Source organism: Sus scrofa, chromosome 6 (assembly GCF_000003025.6).
Source record: "Sus scrofa isolate TJ Tabasco breed Duroc chromosome 6, Sscrofa11.1, whole genome shotgun sequence".
Lineage (NCBI taxonomy): Eukaryota > Metazoa > Chordata > Mammalia > Artiodactyla > Suidae > Sus > Sus scrofa.
Window position 1 is genome coordinate 83,507,949 of NC_010448.4, and position 21,166 is coordinate 83,529,114.

The 21,166-nt window shown below is 46.4% G+C and overlaps 1 long non-coding RNA gene across 1 annotated transcript; it reads left to right on the plus strand.

Annotated features, from left to right (window-relative positions):
• LOC110261436 lies at positions 10,712-19,466 on the plus strand. The gene is made up of 3 exons (XR_002345517.1): positions 10,712-10,836; positions 17,018-17,309; positions 19,432-19,466. It is a non-coding gene; the product is annotated as an uncharacterized LOC110261436 (long non-coding RNA).

The window sequence follows — 21,166 nt, forward strand, 5'->3', positions numbered from 1 at the left end:
ATCTCTCAGCCACTGATTCCACTTTCATGCTGATAGTGTTCCCTTGAGATAGAATCCGTTCCCCTCATTTTATAGCTTTTGACACCGAGGTCTAAGAAGGAAAGGACCTTATCTGAAGTCATTTAAAAGGTAAGTGGCAAAGGCAGGAATCTTATTCATTCACCAGACATTTTCCTGAGTACTAACTATCATGAGGCACCAAGGTGAAGGATAAATGAGTGATCCTTTTGCCCGCCCTGGGATGCTCACAGCCTAGTAGGGGAGACCGACTGAAATGGTCCGAAGCCCTACCTAGCCACTCAGAAGTTATCCAGATGTTCCCCTTGGCACAACTTTAAAATTTTCTCCACGTCCTTCTGGACAGTCCTCCATGTTGGCAGGTAGAAGACATTAGATATGCTTGACTCAGGAGTCCAAGCTCCTTATGTCTCTACGGAACATGAGGTCAACTCTGCCAGGCGCTGGAGAAGGATGAGTGTTGAAAAGAGGTCATCGCTTCTTCCTTGCTCAGTTTTGTTCAGGGATCTGGTAGCACTGTTCTCCAGGAAGGAGGTCCTTTCCACTGATTCAGGAAACAAAGGCTTCTGAAGCAGCCTATTATGGAATCGTGTTCTCCTTTGCCTAAGAGACATAGTTATGGCCAAGGAGACCCAAAGGCTGGCAGAGGCAGGCTGGAGATGAAGGATCTCCTCCTGAAAAAAAAGTAAACTATCAGAAGAAAGCTTTATTCTTGCCTTTGCATGAGGTTCTAAGAGGGTAAGGCAGATATCGTGGAACCAAGAAGGGACAAGTCTGAAAAGAAATCAGCTCTTGAGGATGGTAAACAGGAACCATAGAAAGCACTGGGGTTGTTGATGTCATCATTATGCTGCCCATTTACACCCCCAACCACCAGAAATGCCCGCCTCTTGACTATCTAAGATGTGATATAACAAATGTCATAACAATGTGATTAATCTAGCCTTTGCAGCAGAAAGCAATTTATACCCATTCATGATTCCAACTCCTTTTTTTCTTTTTCCTTTTTTTTTCTTTTTCTGGTTGCACCTGCGGCATGTGGAAGTTTCCAGGCTAGGGGTTGAATCAGAGCTACAGCGGCCAGCCTATGCCACAGCCACAGCAATGCTGGATCCAAGCTGCCTCTACAACTTATACCACAGCTTGCAGCAACACAGGATCCTTAACACTCTGAGTGAGGCTAGGGATCAAACCTGATTCCTCATGGACACTATGCTGGGTTCTTAACCCACTTAGCCACAGCGGGAATACCATGATTCCAACTCCTATGTGCCAGTGACTCTCAGGTCTCTAATTCCAGTTCAGACCTTTCTCCCTTAAGCTGAAGATCTGTTGGAGACCTCTACAGGGATGACCCAATAGCACCTCAAACTCATCATTCCCAGACAGAACACACTATCCTCCCCTACCCAAACGCCTACTTCCATCTTCCTTATCCCATGTCTCAGTGAACAGCACATGCATCCAGCCATCTGCACAGACCAGAAAGCTGAAAGCCATCCTAGGGCTCCTTCTTCTTCCCATTGCACATCCAGCCAATCTCTGCATCAAGCATGGGTCTACCTTTATGTCTCACTTGTCATCTTGCCATTTGTGAGTTTGACTCTCCCTCTAGACTTTGGAGACCCTGAGGGCAAAGACTGTCTCTCCTCATCTCTGTACCTCCAGCGCCTGGCACATAGTAGGCACAAAGGAAATGTTTCTTAAATGACTGAATGAGTGAATGAAACATGGAAGCAGCAGGGTTACTGCCAAACTTGAGGGAGATGGAGGTACTTGAGCAAGTTTTTCTTGGCTGAGATGGCACAGACAGTAGGGATGGGGAATGGGGTTGATGGAGTAAATTCCAAAGCCTTGGGAAGGAGAAGGGACACCCCAAGCTTTGAGTTGGGAGGATAGGAGAGGGGAAAGGATGGAGGTTAGAATCAGAGGTTTTGGGAGGTGGAGAGAAACACACTCATATTAGCGACTTTGGTCGGTCACCAGAGATTTGAGGTCACCTTCTGGGGCTGAGGCAGGGGGAAGGGTAGCATGAGTGGGTGGCGGAAAAAGCATGGACCAGCCAGTGTGAAACACAAGAGGAAGTGCCCTGGAGAGGGATGGAAGGACTGTCCGAGAGCAGAAGAGTTCCGCTGGTTTCCCAACACGGATTTGCCATTTGAGAAGAGCCATTCACATGGCTCTGTTGACTTTCTCCAGCCACACTTGGCAGTCCAGGTGCAAAAGCCAAGCAAATGGACAGTGGGATGGACTCCAGCCCGGGAGCTGGCAAGGGCAGCACTGCTGAAAGTCAAGGGGTGAGAAAGGGAAATTCCTACATGGGCCATGCTGGGCATCAAAACATGTCTTGTCATTTAATCCTCACAACAGCCCTGCAAGGGAGGTATTATGATCTTTGTTTTTCACAAGAGGAAACAAGATTCAGAGAGTTAATTGGCTTGGCCAGAGTCACACAGCCACAAATGGCAGAGCCGAGCTGAGGTTCATATCCAAGGTAGCCTGAATCCTAAATCTAGGCTTCTCACGCTGAAGCATTTATCGAGTGCTTACTGCATGCCAGGCTTATGCTAAGCCCTTTCTATCCATTCCTCTTGTTCAGGCTTCAAAATAACTCAGTGAAGCAGGGATCATGGTTTTGACTGTGTTGCAGCTGAACTACAGAGAATCGGGGGAGGTTAAGTCACGTGGTCAAAGTCCCCCAGCCAGTGAGTGGCAGAGCCAGCCTCAGAAGCAGGAAGTTTATAAACCAGTATCATTACCAGTTACTAGAACATGCTATAAAGCTATGGACAGAAAAATGAAAACAAACATGGAATATCAGTGGCACATCTGAGCCCAGTGCTCTTAACTGTTGCATTTTACTGCTTCTCTCTCTCCTTTTTTTTTTTTTTTTTTTTTGTCTTTCTGGGGCCACATGGAGGTTCCCAGGCTAGGGGTCAAATAGAAGCTGTGGCTGCTGGCCTACACCACAGCCACAGCAACATGGGATCCAAGCTGTGTCTTCGACCTACACCACAGCTCACGGCAACGCAGGATCCTTAGCCCACTGAGCAAGGCCAGGGATCAAACCTGCATCCTCATGGATGCTAGTCAGCTTTGTTAACTGCTGAGCCACGACAGGAACTCCATGACACTATTTTTGACTGATTAAAGACTTGCAAGGAGCTGAGCATTTGCTCAGAGCTCCAAGGCACAATTTCATTCAGTCCTCACCACAACCATGAATAGGTCATAATCATCCCCCATTTCACAGATGAGGATACTGAGGTCCAGCTTGGCGTATGGAGTTGCCTCGAGTTGCAGAGCTAGTATAGGCAGAGCTGCAAGAGGCCAATTTAACCTCAAAGTCTCTGCTCTTTTTGAAGGTCACTAGGGGGGACTTTTCAGAAACCTGAGATGTGGAGGCCTTCTTGTTGGGGGAAAGAACGCCAGATACCTGGACTTCATCTCCAGCTCTGCCAGAGACAAGCAATGTGATGCCCAATAAACCACCCCCACCTCCATGTCTTCGTCTGCCACATGGAGCAACCATAAGAGATGATGCAGGAGGGTCCTTGCCCCTCCCCAGGGAAAGGCTTCTCGGAGGAACTCTTCCTGGGATGGATGAGGCAGGTCTGGGGCAGTGATGCTGGGGCGGAAACCACCCTCCATCTCCCCTTTCATTCCTGCATAGCTCAGGCTTGCTTAGATGTTTTCGTGGTACATCACAGAGCAGATCTTTGCCACGTGTGTGATGTTCTTTCCGCAGCCCCATGATCCTCCCTGGAGGGCGGGGTTTGCCCGCCTCCTCCCCTGGATTTCCCCTCTAGCCTCTGTGGTGCCTGGAGTACCCTCAGAAGCGGGGTGGGGTGGGGGCTGTTTTTCTCACCGTTTCAGATCCCCGTCACATGCTCCGGTGTCATCCTCATTACAGAATCATCCCAAATCACAGGATCAAAAGGATAGGTCATTTGATCCAGAGACCAAAGCCAGAGCAGTTTCCAGAGGTGGGTCTATGGGGTCTAAGTCATGATGCAGCGCCCCAGGTGCCAGGGCGAAGCCCACTACTGGGCCTGGCTCACATGCCAGGGAGGGGGCAGAGCATCCCAGGGTCTCACCACTCAGGGCTGGAAGCCCTTTAGGCCTGTTCCCTCTGTCCCCAGATCCAGATGACCACTGAAGGTGGCTACAAGGGCTCTAGGGAGTGGGTGGCATTTAGAGAAAGGGACTGCCCCCAAGGAACATGCAGGGTCCAATAAGGTCCGGAGGGAGGTCTGCAAAAATGAACCTGAACTAAAGTATCAAAAGTGCTTTACAAATGGTGAGAGGCAATAAACCCTTACTAAGAGGCCCTGCGAGTGCAGAGCGAAAGGAAGAGGCTGCCAGGCACTAATGGATCTGGGTTCAATTTAAGCCTCCTCTACATATCAGGTCTGTTACTTTGAGCAGGTGCTTTAACCTCCGTGTCTCAGTTTTCTCATCTGTAAAATGAGAGTTAGGCAGATCAATGATATCTCTGGGTCTTTCCAGACCACAGAGTCCAGGGTTCTAGGTGACTACGTCCAACATGCTAACCCTTGCTGAAAATTCCTTGCAGAGGAGGAACTCCATTTGCCCGGGCACACGACACATATTTGGCAAGGGACAGACACCCAGCAAACATCGCTAATATTTTTAGTCAGGGGAATAACACTGGCTGGCATTTACTGAGCAGTTACTGTGGATGACCCCAGGGTATGTATATTATCTATTGCTGCACAACAGATTTTCATCAAACTTAACAACTGAAAGCAATAATAGACATTTATCTCACACAGTCTCTGTGGGTCAGGAATTCAAGAGCAGCTATTTATTAATTTATGAGGTCAATAATATGACCATGGGTCATATTATTCATTTATGAGGGCAATAACATGACCATGGGTAATAGTATTCATTTATGAGGGCAATGCTATGACGATGGGTTCCAGCTCAGTGTCTCTAATGTGATTATAGTGAAGACGTTGACCGGGACCACAGTTCAGTTTGTCTTAAGGCTTGACTGGAGCTGGAGGACCTGCTTCCAAGATGGCTCATTCACGTGGTTGGCAAGTTGGCAGGAGGCCTCCGTTCCCCAGCAAATGTACCTCTCCACAGGGCTGCTGTGGCTGCTTCCCCCAGGGAGAGTGACCCAAAGGAGCAAGGCAGAAGTTGCCACTGGCAAAGCCCCTTAATAATTCCCAGGAAATCACACAGAATCTGGGTAATAAAGTCTAACCTTTTTTTTTCCCTTTTGTGTTCTCTAGTTTCACTTGCTCATAGTTTACCGCACACAGAGGCCCTGCGCCCAGCACATACGACCACCGTTCCTAGTGAGAAATGGCTGCACCTGACATTTCAACTTGGCTGGCCATGTGCAGTGAGCTGTACCCAGCTGACCCATGAGAACTGCCCTACTCCTTGCTGACAGGAACTCTATAAAGGGCCTTTTAGGGAGAGTGTATACTCTAGAGCATGCGCGTACACCTTTCCATTCTTTGATTGAAAAAATAAAGCTTTTGGAGTTCCTGCTGTGATGCAGCAGGTTAGGAATTCAGCATTGTCTCTGTGGCATAGCTTGCAGCTGCAGCTCAGATTCAGTCCCTGGCCCAGGAACTTCTATATGCCATGAGTGTGGCAGAAAAAGAAAACAAAAACAAACAAACAAAAAGAATAAAGCTTTGGAGTTCCCATCGTGGCTCAGTGGTTAACGAATCCGACTAGGAACGATGAGGTTGCTGGTTCGATCCCTGGCCTTGCTCAGAGGGTTAAGGATCCGGCGTTGCCGTGAGCTGTGGTGTAGGTCGCAGACGCAGCTCAGACCTGGTGTTGCTGTGGCTGAGGCGTAGCCTGTGGCTACAGCTCTGATTCAACCCCTAGCCTGGAAACCTCCATATGCCGCAGGTGCTGCCCTAAAAAGACAAAAAAAAAAAAAAAAAAAAAAAAATCAAGAATAAAGCTTTAATTTGCCTCTGAACCAAACTTGGTCTTGGAACTTAATCTCACACTATTGGTCCTTCAACACTGGGGCTGAAGGACCTTGTTGGGGAGCAACTAGGGAGGGTCAGTAACAAAATTCTAGCAACCCAGATGGGGTGCACTGTGCCCTTTTCACCACCACCTAACCACAGGCTCTGGATGTGCCCCAGTTCCAGAGAGAGAATGGTGGAGGCTTTGGGAGGTTCACCTGAGAATGATTGACTCTGATCTTTGAATTCACTCTGATGGGGTAGAACTGCAGCAGCCTTTGGCCAAATTCAGAGCAACTCTGCCCAGCAACCTGATACAGGATGTGGTGCACACACAGCATAGCCCTGAGTAATCTGGACTGCCCCCCCTTGAAGGGATCATACTATGGCATCATTGGGAAGTGGAGACTGAAAGTCATGCCTGTCTGTCCGCCGCCTCTGACTGGTGTTCCTTCAGTACCAGTTGCCTGGAAACAGTAGGGATCTGTGGACGAGACAGGGCACAACAGTCTCGCCCACAACCTCACCAATAGTGCTGTCTTCTTGACCCCTGTATAAGGCAGTGTGGCCACACCTGGCTTTTTGTTCTCCTTGCCAGTCTCTAGGGGTCAACAGTAGCATTTTCCATTGTCACTTTCAGCTTCATAAAAGAAAGTAGCCAGCCCCTTGGGCCAAGAGGTAAGACTATGAAAAAGCCCAGGAAATGGGGACAAAACAGAACGAGGACACTTGACTCAAGTTCAGAAGAAGACACCAGTGACACCTATTTAGCATCCCTAAATAGGTACATGATCAACGACCTGACCTCTTCTGATCAATACTGGTTTGTCTGAAATAGGCTGGGGAGCCCTGGGAGCCCTGTGATCCCTTGTGGCTCAGCAGGTTAAGAACTTGGCTAGTATCCATGAGGACACTGGTTCAATCCCTGGCCTTGCTCACTGGGTTAAAGATCCTGTGTTGCCATGAGCTGCGGTGTAGGTCAAAGACGCGGCTTGGATCCTGAGTTGCTGTGGCTGTGGTGTAGGCCAGCAGCTACAGCTCCGATTCAACCCCTAGCCTGGGAACCTCCATATGCTGCAGGTGCAGCCCTAAAAAGACAAAAAAAAAAAAAGTTCCTCCTCACTGTTGCCCCGTGGTGATAAAATTCCTTCTATAATGTGACCAGAGATATTCAGAAAGGATGGAACTTCACTGATTGTTGGATCTGTCACACCCAACCTGAAACAGGAAAGGACCATTAGGCATATTTAAAAGGAAGCCCAATAAAGGAGGAGGAAGCGCAAAATAACACCCCCCTCCCCACGGGTAATAAACTGAAAACAAGTTGAAGTGGCAGCTGGTCCCAGCTGTGACACTTATGGACCAAGAGCACCAAGAGTTATGTGGCAGTCCAACTCGGGGAAACAGAGTTGACTTTGGTACCTGGGTGCCTCAATAGGACCCTAGATATACTTACAAGGTTGAAAAAACAGGGCCCTGACCCTTTGAGGATTCAAACCAATGACACAGGGCCAGTGTGGTTACAAAGAATACATGTTCTTGGTAAGCCTCCAAATTCAATGCAAGGCTAGGCATCCCGGTCCTTAGACAGGACCAAGGTGAGGGGCTTTGTAACCATAACATCTATGGAAACAGATCCAAACTTAGAGTTCACAATGTGACCATTATCCACTGGAAGATGCCATGATGCTCCAAAAGAGCCACAGGACACTAGTGGCAGGAGTCATTGCACTCATAGGGGTTCTAGTGACCCTGCCTGGGGAAATCATATATAACACTGTCACCATAAAAATATATAACAGCCACAGTGGTGACAGTGGCCGATGAGACTGGCCCCAACTTTAAACTATTAGAAAAAAATTGACACGTGAAGCAGACTAAACCCCTAAACCCCATAGCAAAATCTGTTGACTCGCTGGCCAGTATGGTCCTAGATAACTGAATTGTTCTAGATTATTGTCAGCTGACCAGGGAAGGGTCAATATGTCATATTGCTTTCATGTCAATGCAAGTGACCTGATTGGAGAAAGTGTACACAGGCTACTGGAAGAAGGCTGGCTGGCTAAGAGAAGCCAGCCAGCCTCACCTGGCCCAATAAATGAGGAGCAGAGTGAAATATGCCCTCCCCAGCATCACCTGGTATCTACCTTTCCTGAGCCCCTTAATTACTTTTGTCCTCTTGCTGATCAATGGGCTATGTATCCTAAATTGTCTGGTGATCTTTGTCTCCAAAAGGTTAGGATCTATAAAACTTCCAGTGGTGGTCGCTCAGGGACACAATCAGTTAGGGCAGAGGCCTGGTGACAGTCAAACACATCTAAAGTCAAACACATCTGAAGCTGGGGGGAAGCTGTGCTTCCCTACCTGGGGTTGTGACAACGCCCAAATTCAGCAGGAAGCAGTTGCAAAAGATGGACCTCTTTGCCTCTAAGTGCCCCTCGGGAACGAGGAGCAGGACCAAAGACAGGAGGAATTTGTCATTGCCAAAGACCGTTAACAATTCCCAGGGAATAAAAATAGACTCTTATGCTTATTGGGTAAGGGTTCCCGCTGGGGTGCAACAGATCAGCGCCGTCTTGGGAGACACAGGTTTGATCCCCACCTGGCACCGTGGGTTAAAGCTCCGGAGTTGCTGCAGCTACGGCTTAGGTCGAAACTACAGCTCAGATCTGACCCCTGGCCCAGGAACTCCATATGCCACAGGGTGGCCAAAAAAGAAAAAAAAAGTGGATTCTGGGTAATAAAATAAAGTCTAACCATTTTTTCCCTTTGTGCTTGGTGTAGCTGCACTTACTCACAGGGTGCCGTGTGCAGAGGTCTCAAACTCAAAACTTCAGAGTTCCTAATGGGAAATGGCTGTTGCCTGACACCTCAGCTCTACAGGGCCATGTGCAGAAGTGCTGCACATGACACTGCAGTTCAAGATGGTGGGAGAGGGCAGTGTGCAGAGATGCTGCAACTGACACTGTGATCTGGACCATGAGCAGCATAACTGCACCCCACCTGCAAGATCTCCACCCACACTCCCCCACCTCCACCCCCCTCACACACACCCCAACCCCAACCCCCCCACCCACCCTCACTGACAAAAACCCTATAAAGCAGCCTGCCTGATGGACTTTGTGGGAGCTCACACCTCTCCTTTTTTTTTTTTTTTTTTTTTTGATGAAACCTTTTCCTTTGAAAAAAATAAAAGCTTTTTCCTTGAAAAAGGCACATGCACCCATGTGTTCATTAAAGCACTACTCACAATAGCCAAGACATGGAAACAACCTAAATGTCCATCAATAAATGAATGGATTAAGAAGATGTGGTATATATACACAATGGAATACTACTTAGCCATAAAAAAACCAAAATAATGCCATTTGGAGCAACATGGATGGAACTAGAGACTCTCATACTAAGTGAAGTAAGTCAGAAGGAGAAAGACAAATACCATATGATATCACTTATATCTGGAGTCTAATATATGGCACAAATGAAATTTCCCACAGAAAAGAAACTCGTGGCCTTGGAGAACAGACTTGTGGTTGCCAAGGGGGAGGGGGAGGGAGTGGGGTGGACTGGGAATTTAGGATTAATAGATGCAAACTCTTGCCTTTGGAATGGATAAGCAGTGAGATCCTGCTGTATAGCACAGGGAACTATATCTAGCCACTTATGATGGAGCCTGATAGAGGATAATGTGAGAAAAAAAATGTATATATGTTATGTGTGATTGGGTCAATTTGCTGTACAGTAGGAAATTGACAGAAGACTGTAAACCAGCTATAATGGAAAAAATAAAAAATCATTTAAAAAAATAAATTGAAGTATAGCTTATTTACAATATATTCAGTTATCTGAATCACTGTGCTGTACACCTCAAACTAATTTCTTCTTCAGATTCTTTTCCCTTATGGGTTATCACAAAATATTTTTTATAGTTCCCTGTGCTATACAGTAAGTCTTTGTTGGTTATCTATTTTATATATAGTCGTGTATATATGTTAACCCCAACCTCCTAATTTACCCCTTCCCACACCTTTCCCTTTTGGTAACTGTAAGTTTGTTTTTCATATCTGTGAGTCTCTTTCTGATTTAGAAATAAGTTCATTTGTATCACACCTCTCCATTTTTGATCAAAGAATAAAGCTTTCCTTTGCTGCTGAAACAAACTTGATCTCATTCTATTAACTCAAACACTTGCTGGGGACTGACTTGAGAGGTCCCTAAAAAGTGGCAATGCCGTCTGTGACCTAACCTCAGACATCTCACACCATCATTTCCACTGTATTCTATTGGTCACACAGATCAACCCTGATACAGTGGGGGGCGGGGGGAGACCACACAGGGCATGAGTACCAGAGGCAAAAATTATTGAGGAACATCTTGGAGCCTGACTATTGCAGTCTGTTCTAAGTGTTTTATAGCTATAATTCATCTATTGATTCACGAGGTCGTTGACACTGTGATCATCCTCATTTTACAGACAAGGAAACTGAGTCACTGAGAGATTTGGTAACTTACCTAACGTTGTACTTCTAGGAAATGGTCTGGGGCAGTTGCTATGGAGTTAATTTTTGTCTCTCCAAAATTCCTATGTCAAAGCTCCAACCTCCAATGTGATGATATTTGGAGAGAGGGCCTTTGGAAGGTAGTTAGAGTTAGATAAGGTAGTTAGGGTTAGATAAGGACTAGTGCCCTTAGAGACGGGGGAGGCTGCTCACTCTCTCTTCACGCACACACTGAGGAAGGGCCAGAGGAGCACACAGGGAGGTGGCAGCCGTCTACAAGCCAAGAGAAGAGGTCCCCGTATGAAACCCACCTTGTCAGCACCTTGACCTTGGACCTCCCGGCCTCCAGAACTGTGAGAGATAAATTGCTGTTGTTTATGACACGTAGCCTGTGGTATTTTGTTCTGGCGCCTCTAGCAGACAAAGGCAGGCATTGAGCTCACAGAGTTCAGGACTTGAACTCAGACAGTTGGGCTGCTTAGCCCCTGCTCCTAAAATTTCCCTCCCTCTGCTGTCCCATTAACACTGGCCCTGACGCATCCAGACCCCTGCCTGGCTCTTGGCTGTGTGGGAAGACCTGGAAAGAGGGCTAGAGGAAGCCTTGGGGGGAATTCAAGCCCAGGGGCTCCGTGCTGACCCTTATGTTCCCATGTTTGTACCCCAGAGAGAGTCTTGGGGGCCAGCTGCCCACCCCACCGGGCCTGCTGCTCCCCACCCCCAACAACAGCCTGAACCTGGGGTTTGCCACACATACCCCTGGGATGATCCAGATCATAAACGTAAGCAGGCGGAAAACAAACTATATTTAAACCTGCAGTTGCTCCATAAACAAAGCGAAGAGACCAGCAACCGTTGGGAGAAAACAGTAGAAACACACGTAAAGACCAAGTGTCAATATCCATAATATATTAACCATCTAAAAACGAGCCATGAACACAGAAAGGCAATTTACAAAAGAATAAATATCCATGTCCCCTCCCCCAAACTAAAAGCAGACAAAACAAGGCACTGGTCCTCACTAATTTTAAAAATCTCATTAAAATTACAATAAAATCTGATTTTTCCTCTATTAAGTTGACAAAAATATGAAAGATTAATAGCACCCAACGTTGGTGAAGGTGTAGGACAATGGACACTGTCACTACTTTTGACCTTGGTAGGGTGGGGGGTGCAATTTGACAAAATCATAGTGTAAAATATTTATATGTGACTCAGCAAGAATTGTATTCCAAGGAATCTTATTAAAAAACTAGGAAGGTGACAACAGAAAGTTATCCATAGTTAGCTAGGTAGCTATAGATAGAGATTCAGATCTATAGATCTATTTATATACAAGGATTTTTTTACAGTATTGTTTGTAGTAGCAAAACCTTGGAAACAACCCCAATGTCCATCAATGGAAGAGATAAATAAAATCGTTGTGTAGTTGCACTGTGAGGAGTATACAGCCAGGAGAATGAATAAATATTACCCCATGCAACAACACCTCATAAAGGATGTGTACAAAAGAGTACATATTGTAGTACTCAATCTTTATAAAGTTAAAACTAATATAAGCTGTTAGAAGTCAGAATAGGAGGTCTTATTGTGGCGCGGCGGAAAACAAATCAGACTAGTATCCATGAGGAGGCGGGTTCGATCCCTGACCTCACTCAGTGGGTTAAGGATCCAGCGTTGCCGTGAGCTGTGGTGTAGGTCAAAGACACGGCTCGGATCTGGCATTGATGTGACTGTGAGGTAGGCCAGCAGGCATAGCTCTGATTAGACCCCTAGCCTGGGAACCTCCACATGCCGTAGGTATGGCCCTAAAAAGCAAAAAAAAAAAAAAAAAAGAAAAGAAAAAGAAGAAGAAGTCAGGGTAATGTTACTCTCCCTCTGAAGTGGGGTGGAGGCTGGAAGTGGGTGTAAGCCAGGCTCTAGGAATGCTAGCAGTGCTCTGGTCCCTGACCTGCGTGCAGGTGACACAGATAGACTCATTTTTGCAAATGCCTTTCACTGTACATTTAGGGAGTATGACCTTTTCTTTTCTTTTTTCTATTTAGGGCCACACCCTCAGCATATGGGGGTTCCCAGGCTAGGGGTCTAATCAGAGCTGTAGCTGCCGGCCTACCCCACAGCTACAGCAACGCCAGATCCTTAACCCACTGAGCAAGGCCAGGGATCGAATCCACAACCTCATAGTTCCTAGTCAGATTCATTTCCGCTGTGCCACAACGGGAACTCCCAGAGTGTGCCCTTTTCTGCATGTATGTTATACTTAAAGAAAAAGTTTACTAAAAAAACAAAAGCATAGCCCAGTAATTATTCCAACTGTCTGTACATAAGAATAAATACATGTGTACATAAATATTCCTCCAATTAAAAAAATGACATTGAGAGAGTTCCCTGTGGTGCAGCAGGTTAAGGATCTAGTATTGTCACTGCAGTGGCCCAGGTTGCTGCTGTGGTGCAGGTTCGCTCTCTGGCCTGGGAACTTCCACATGCTGCAGACACGGACAAAAAAAAAAAAAAAAGACATTAAGCTTTCTACATGGAATACCAATATGAAAAGATGTCAGCAACATATTGTTAGGCACAAACAGAAAAATACATGCCTCATGTATGCAATCTACAGAATTCCCATCATGGCTCAGAGGTTAACGAATCTGACTAGCATCCATGAGGACACAGGTTCGATCCCTGGCCTTGCTCAGTGGGTTAAGGATCCGGCATTGCCGTGAGCTGTGGTGTAGTTGCAGACGCCGCTTGGATCCTGTGTTGCTATGGCTGTGGCGTAGGCCAGCAGCTACAGCTCCAATTTGACCTCTAGTCTGGGAACCTCCATATGCCTCAGCGTGACCCTAAAAAGCAAAAAAAAAAAAAAAAGCAATCTGATTCTTTTCTATTAAAAATAATATTTATATGTGTGTAAATAAATTTATATATCAAAATGTTACGCAGACACAGAAAATAGCTGGACAGAAATCTTCACTGTTAAAAATCACTGTTCCTATGGATTAAAACCCGAGGAGCCCGGGCTCCTTACTAAGGCCCTCTAATGGGGTCCAGTAGGAAATGTGAGCTGCAGCAGAGTGAGTTGGGCTCTCATCTCTGTCAGAACTGGGCCCTGGCCAGGATGCCAGAGGGGACTTAGGATCAGGGTTTCTGGAAGCACTGTGAGACCCCAGTGCAGCCAGGTCAAGACCTGGGGGAGGTGCACTTAAAGGCCCCTCTGGACAGGGGGAGGGCAGGAGAACTAGCTCTGCCCTTGTTGACCCAGGGATGATGGGAAAGGGGGGTAGTGGAGAGGGTTACAGCCCTACTCTGGGACCCCTCCCATTCAACATAACCCTATGAGGCAGGTATAACTGTCTTCATTTCTGGATCTGGACACCAAGGTTAAGCACCTGGCCCAAGGTCGCAGAGGTAGTAAATGGCACAGCTGGGCCTCAGACCCAGGTCTGTCTGAACCTCAAGTAAAAAGCTCTGCACTGGGCTGGGGAGGGAGGGAGAGAAGACAGCAGGCTGCCCTCGGCCAAGACTCCGAAACCCGGCCCACAGGTCTTTGCAGGCCTCAGAGTCTCAGGAGCCCCCAGCCTACCAGGAATCACAACAGCAGGCTCTGCCCAGTGTCTGCAGCCTCGCCACCCATCTGGGGTCAGGGCTCAACCGCTAAATCTGGCCCCAGGGGCTGCTCTGTTAACTCAGCACTGACACTTCAGCTGGCAGCCAGAGGCTGGCACAGTCCAAAATAGATCCTAAGAGCAAGAGCCCAGTCAGTCCACTGAACCTCTGCACATAGCACCCCCCAGTTCCCCAACTCCCTCTCCACCCCCTCACTTGCCCTCCCCTGCCCCAGCCCCAGCCCCTGGGTTCACTCAGACCATTGGCTATTGGGAAGAAGTAAAGGGTGGGGCCATGGGGGCCTAGAAGAGCCTGGGTCCTGGATTCAAGTCCCCAAAGTCTAAGCCAAATATGACCTAGCTAATTATCCTAAGCAGCTAAAGACAAGCTAATTTACTCTTTTTTTTTTTTTTTTTAGGGCTGCGTCTGCAGCATGTGGCGGTTCCCAGGCAACGCCAGATCCTTAACCCACTGAGTGAGGCCAGGCATTGAACCTGCAACGTCATGGTTCCTAGTCGAATTCATTTCTACTGTGCCATGATGGGAACTCCTAATTTACTCTTTGTTGGAGATGCAAGTTGGGGGCAGAGTAATTAGTGATTGGGAGCCAGTTTTGTACCAGTATTATTCAGTTCTTACAACTGTGAGAGGGAGATATTAGTGCCTCCATTTTACAGTTAAAGAAACTGGGAGTTCCCGTCGTGGTGCAGTGGTTAACAAATCCAACTAGGAACCATGAGGTTGCGGGTTCGATCCCTGGCCTTGCTCAGTGGGTTAAGGATCCGGCGTTGCCGTGGGCTGTGCTGTAGGTTAAAGACGCAGCTCGGATCCCCGTGTTGCTGTGGCTCTGGCGTAGGCTGGTGGCTACAGCTCCAATTCGACCCCTAGCCTGGGAACCTCCATATGCCGCGAGAGCGGCCCAAGAAATGGCAAAAAAAGACCCAAAAAAAAAAAAAAAAAAAAGGAGTTCCCGTCGTGGCGCAGTGGTTAACGAATCCGACTAGGAACCATGAGGTTGCGGGTTCGATCCCTGCCCTTGCTCAGTGGGTTAACGATCCGGTGTTGCCGTGAGCTGTGGTGTAGGTTGCAGACGCGGCTCAGACCCCGCGTTGCTGTGGCTCTGGCGTAGGCCGGTGGCTCCAGCTCCGATACGACCCCTAGCCTGGGAACCTCCATATGCCGCGGAAGCGGCCCAAGAAATAGCAACAATAACGACAAAAGACACAAAAAAAAAAAAGAAAGAAAGAAACTGAGGCTCAGAGGGGAATTAACCTGCCCAAGGTCACCCATGGTGTGAACTCTGGAACCAAGGAAGACCTAGATTAGATTTTTGAGCCTGGCCCTATACTTACTGGCTGTGCGGTCTTGGGCACACCTCTCTGAGCCTCAGTTTCCTTACCTACAAAGGCAATACTATTAAATTAATATCTGACTCTTAGCATGGTCCAGAGAAGGTCCTCAATGTTATGATTAGTTCAATTATCTGACCAATGAGAGTGTTCCCTCCCTAGGAGCAGTGGGGCTGGGGAAAGTTTTTAACCTTCCCAGATCAATCCAAGAGGACTTCCTGAAAGAAGCAGCATTTCTGTCCTATTTTAAACTCAAGACCATGAGCTCACTGGGTGTGTGTATAGTTGTAGTGGGGTGGGGGCAGGGGGTACTTGGAAGAAAGTGGCACAACTGGGTACAGACAGTTGCCTCAGTCTGCTGTGGGGTGGTCAGGTCAGGTCTAAATGTGGGCGGGCCTCCAGGCCTCGTTCCCGGAGGATATCCCAACAGCCTGCTTAGGCATCCTGATGATAAACAGGTTGTCACCTTCTGAGACCCAAGTGAACTTGATAAATCCTGGCAAAGCTAAGGAGAAGAGGCCCATCTATAAATACCCTATGACTCAGGCTCAGCTTCCTGTTGAAAGGGCCGCTTGTGTTTATGGTCCTGTGCTCTGGGGAGGCATTCCAACTCAGGGAGAAGGTCTAGGCCACCCTGAGGTCTCAGACCACCCAGTTTGCTCTGCTGGGGCAAGTTTGGGGTCTGGGGCAGGCCCGCCACAGCTCAGTGTCCGGTCTGAGACTCTGAGAAAATCTCTCATCTCTCTGGGTCTCCTGTCGGATGGGCTATGAGACAGGATGGCCTAAAGATTGGGTGCACAGATTTGTTTTGTTTCACAGTGGGGTGGGGGTTGGTGCTGGAAAAACATGGGCTCAAGATCTAATTTTGTGCCTTAACTAGTGATGTGACTTTAAACCGATCACTTCCCTTTCCTGAGTCTCAGTTTCCTGAAGTCTAAAATGGAGATATAGGGAGTTCCCGTATTGGCTCAGCAGGTTAAGAACCCCACATAATATCTGTGAGGATGTGTATTCGATCCCTGGCATTGCTCAGTGGGTTAAGGATCCGTCATTGCCACAGCTGCAGTGTAGGTCTCAGACGTGGCTCGGATCTGGCGTTGCTGTGGCTGTGGCGTAGGCCAGCAGCTGGAGCCCCTATTTGACCCCTAGCCTGGGAACTTCCATATGCTGTGAGTGAGGCCCTAAAAAGAAAACAAAAACAAAAATAAAATGAAGATACTAATGGAAATTCCTTGGCGGAATTGTCATGAGGATGAGAAAGGGGTATATAAGGCACTTAGCCTAGGAACCAGCATGTAGTAAACCTTCCATTCATGATAGGTATTCAGATTACAAATTAAGCTCTTTAAAATATTTTGAAAAAGGAGCACTTTGGGATTTTGTCCCTTCAGAGAGATATTTAGCGGGGGTACATGGCTGCCCCAGACGCTCTCTCTGCTTTGCAATTATAAAGAGCCAAGGTGTAAAGAAAACAAGACAGTTTCTGAGATAGCTAGGAACAAGGCAAGGTACTGTCATTCATCACATACCTACTGTGTGCCAGCTGCTGTCACTAAAATCATCATCTCTTTTGACTCTCCAGTCACCAGCAAGGTAGAACTCCTGGAAAACCAAGGCCCAGTGAAGTTCACTGAATGGCAGAACTGGTATTTGAAGCAAGGTCTGTGTGCCGCTAAAGCGCTTGCTGTGTGTGGCTGACTTCACCACTGTACCTGGCTGCCTCCCTGTTCTAGAAAGATGGCCAAAGAAGGGCTCTAAGTAAGAGAAGGAAGAAGGAAAAAATCAAAAGCTTGGCAACATTTCTGGGAGAGTACAGAGAACCAGAAGCACAATTGGAGATAGGGAGCTAGTTTCGGAAGACACACAACTTTGAGGTGAGTACATGTGGGGTTAAGCAGCAGACAGATGGAAAGGCATAGCTGAACTCATAAGAAATGTCATCCTGGGATGGAGGGAAGAGTCTTGTGCTCAAGACTGTCTGAAATGACTTCTGAACTTAAACCCCCAACAAGATCCTATCTATTCTACCTGGCTTTGAATGGCCGTCTCTGAAGCACCTACCTCAGGGCCTTTGCACATGCCGTGTGCTCTGCCTGGCAGTTTCTTCCCCTTCTCAACTGAGATGTTACCTCTCCAAAGAGGCCTTCCTTAACCACTCTTTTAAATTGGTCCCCATGTCCTTACTCCTGGATTCAGCACTTGGTCTTTACTCAGATTTATCACAATTTATAATTGTTTTATTCAATTTTTTTGTCAATTTATGTCCCCACCCCCACCCAATAAAGTATCTGTTCCATGAGTACAGGGATTGGATGGGCTTCTTCACTGATATATCCACAACCTCTGGCATACAGTAGGAGCCTAGCAAACATTTGTGGAATGAATGAAAGATTCAGCCCTACCAATCTCCCACTATGCCCCTTTTTCTGATTCTCTGCTCCTTCATTACTGGTTTCCCACTATTTCCCCAGCACATCCTCTTCATTCTCCCTCCTACGTGCCTTCGCTTGGAGACCCCTCACTCCTCTGCCCATTCAAACCCTGCCCTTGGCTCAGCTCCTACTGGAGCTCCTCAGGGAAATCCAAGCATCCCTGGATCAAATGTTCCTGTGAGGTGAACAACCTATACACCTGTGTATGGTGGCCCTACTCCAAGCACCACTACTTGTATGTGACCTTGAGCAAGTCACTTCAGGGTGGCTCTGGGCCCATTTCCCCCAGTTCTTTCTGTCTTGAGGTTGTATCTAAGGGAAAAATTCAAAAGCAGAGAAAAGCCAAAAATGCCCAAAGGTATACTTTGAAGCATTATTTAAAATAGAAAAATTTTGGAGTTCCCTGGTGGCTCAGTGGGTTGAGGATCCAGTATTGTCACTGCTGTGGCTCTGGTTAATGCTGCGGCATGGGTTCAATCTCTGGCCTGGGAAATTCTACCACCCACAGGCATGGCCAAAAAAAAAAAAAAATTAATTAATTTAATTAAATAGAAGGAAAAATTTAAAAAATAACAATGTTAAATATTATAATAATAGGCTCAGCGATTTAAGAACCCAGTATAGTGTCCGTGAGGATGCAGGTTTTATCCTTGGCCTCACTCAGTGGATTAAGGATCCCGCATTGTCATAAGACGCAGCATAGTTCGAAGAAGTGGGCTTGGATCCAATCGCTATGGCTGTGGTATAGGCCAGCAGCGGCAGCTCCAATTTGACCCCTAATCTGGGAACTTCATACACCACAGGTACAGCCTTAAAAAGAAAAAATATAGATATAATAATAAAAGCTACTGTTTAATGAGTGAACAGGCCAGACAGTGAGTAGGGCTTTAAGAGCTGTGGTTAAGAGCACAGGTTCCAGTGCCTCCGCCTCACTGCTTATTCTCTGTGATCTTGAGCCAAGGACTTTACCTCTTTGAGCCTCAGTTTCCTCATGTGTAAAATGGAGATGATAGAGATTCCTACTTCATAGGGCTTGTGTTGTTGTTAAGCAAACTTTTTACTGACTATAATCCAAATACAGAAAAGAATACAGGTAGGTGTGCATCTCAATGAATTTTCACAAGATAAGCAGGGTTGTGAAACCATCAAAGAAGGAGCTTTTGAGGATTACATGAGCCCATACCTGGAAAGCGTTTAAAGCACTGGCTCTGGCTAGTGTTTCTTGCTCTGTATTTCATGAGCACTGTGCTAAGCACTTCATATGCATTATTTTTATTCAATTTCCACAGTAACTCTACAAGGCAGGCACTAATATTACCATCGTTTCATATAAGGAAACCTAGATTCAGAGGAGTTAAATATACTGGCCAATGTCACAAAGTTAGTAAGTGACAGAGGTCAGAGAGGAACCCAAGTCTTTTGCCAAAACTTTCCTCCCAACCCTCTTGATATACTGATTCCCTAAGAAGTCTATTACAGCATCAACTAACAATTTTTTTTCTTAAGAGAAATAGGACTTCCCTGTGATCAGTGGGTTAAGAATCTATCATTGTCTTTGCAACAGCTCAGGTTGCTGCAGTGGCGCGGGTTTGATCCCTGACCTGGGAACTTCCACATGCCATGGATGCATCCAAAACAAATAAACAAAAAACAAACAAGACAAATGAAATGTATATCATTAAAAAATAAAAATAAAAAAAGAGAAACCAACAACTGACCCAAAAGCTGTGGGCTTCTGAGTTCTTAAATCAATTTAATAACTATTTATTGAATACCTACTATGTGCCAGTTACTGTTGTAGGCGCTGGAGATACAGAGCAAGCAAGATGGAAAAGTTCCCTCTCCTCATGGAACTTATATTCTGGTGGGTGAAAGCCAATAAAAAATAAAGAATTTCTGGAGTTCCCATCATACCTCAGTGGAAACAAATCTGACTAGCAGGAGTTCCCATTGTGGCTCAGTGGAAACGAATCTGACTAGCATCCAAGAGGATGCAAGTTCGATCCCTGGCCTCCTCAGTGGGTTAAGGATCTGATGTTGCCGTGAGCTGTGGTGTAGATCACCGACGCGGCTTGGATCCTGCGTTGCTGTAGCTGTGGTGTAGGCCAGCAGCTGTAGCTCCAGTTGGATCCCTCACCTGGGAACCTCTGTATGCCATAGATGTGGCCCTAAAAAGACAAAAAAAAAAAAAAAAATCTGACTAGCATCCATGAGGACGTAGGTTCAATCCCTGACTTTGCTCAGTGGGATAAGGATCTGGCATTGCCATGAGGTGTGGTGTAGGTCAAAGACACGGCTTGGATCCTGTGTTGCTGTGGCTGTGGTATAGGCCAGCAGCTATAGCTCCAATTCGACACCTAGACTGGGAACCTCCATATGCCTTGGTGCAGCCCTAAAAAGACAAAAAAATAAAAGAAAAGAAAAGCATTTCTGGTAGAAATAAATGATATCAAGAAAATAAAACAGGCTAACAGGTTGGAGAAAGACTTGTGATCAGGGTGACCGCTTTAGAAAAGATATTCAAGGAAGAAAGACACCGAGGAGGTGACCCAAATGCTGGGGAGGAGCTGGCTGCAGGGCAACCCATTCCAGAGCCACCGTGAGCTTGGCGTGTTTGAGGAACTGGTTAAATATGATGCAACCATTCTAAAATATCATTTTGAAAACTGAAACCTGAAAACTAGTAAAATAAAAAATTACAGGTACACTAACATGCTATCTTGTCTCAACATATGCTAGATAGAAAAAATTATCAGAAAAGTGAAATAATTGATTTATCAAGGTGTGATTGTGGATGGTTTAAATATTTTCCTTTTCAGAAAATATCTACTGTCACATTATTAGTTTCTGCAACTTTTTTAAAGTCAAGGGAAAAAAAAAAGAAAGAAAGAAAGCGCATTCCAGGAATCTCATACAGACCAAATAAGACAGTTCTCTGGTTACCTTGAAGGTTGTGCATGTGAAATGGACATATCGTCTCAGTGAACATGCTGTGCAATCTCCAGCCAGTCACACTCCCTCTCTGGGTCGCAAAATGGAACATGCAGGATGCCACATTGCCTGATATACTTGTCAAAAGCGGGGTCCCTCATAGATGAAGACATTGGCAAAGTCAACCCTTTCTGTTATTCACATGACACAATTATGAGAATACTTTTTAATGAGATTGGGAAAATAACATTGAATCATTAATTTAAAAAATCAGTTAGTAGAATGAGATGACAAGCCACAGACTGGAAGAAAATATTTGCAAAAGACATTTGATAAAGAACTGTTATCCTGGGAATTCATCAGTGGCC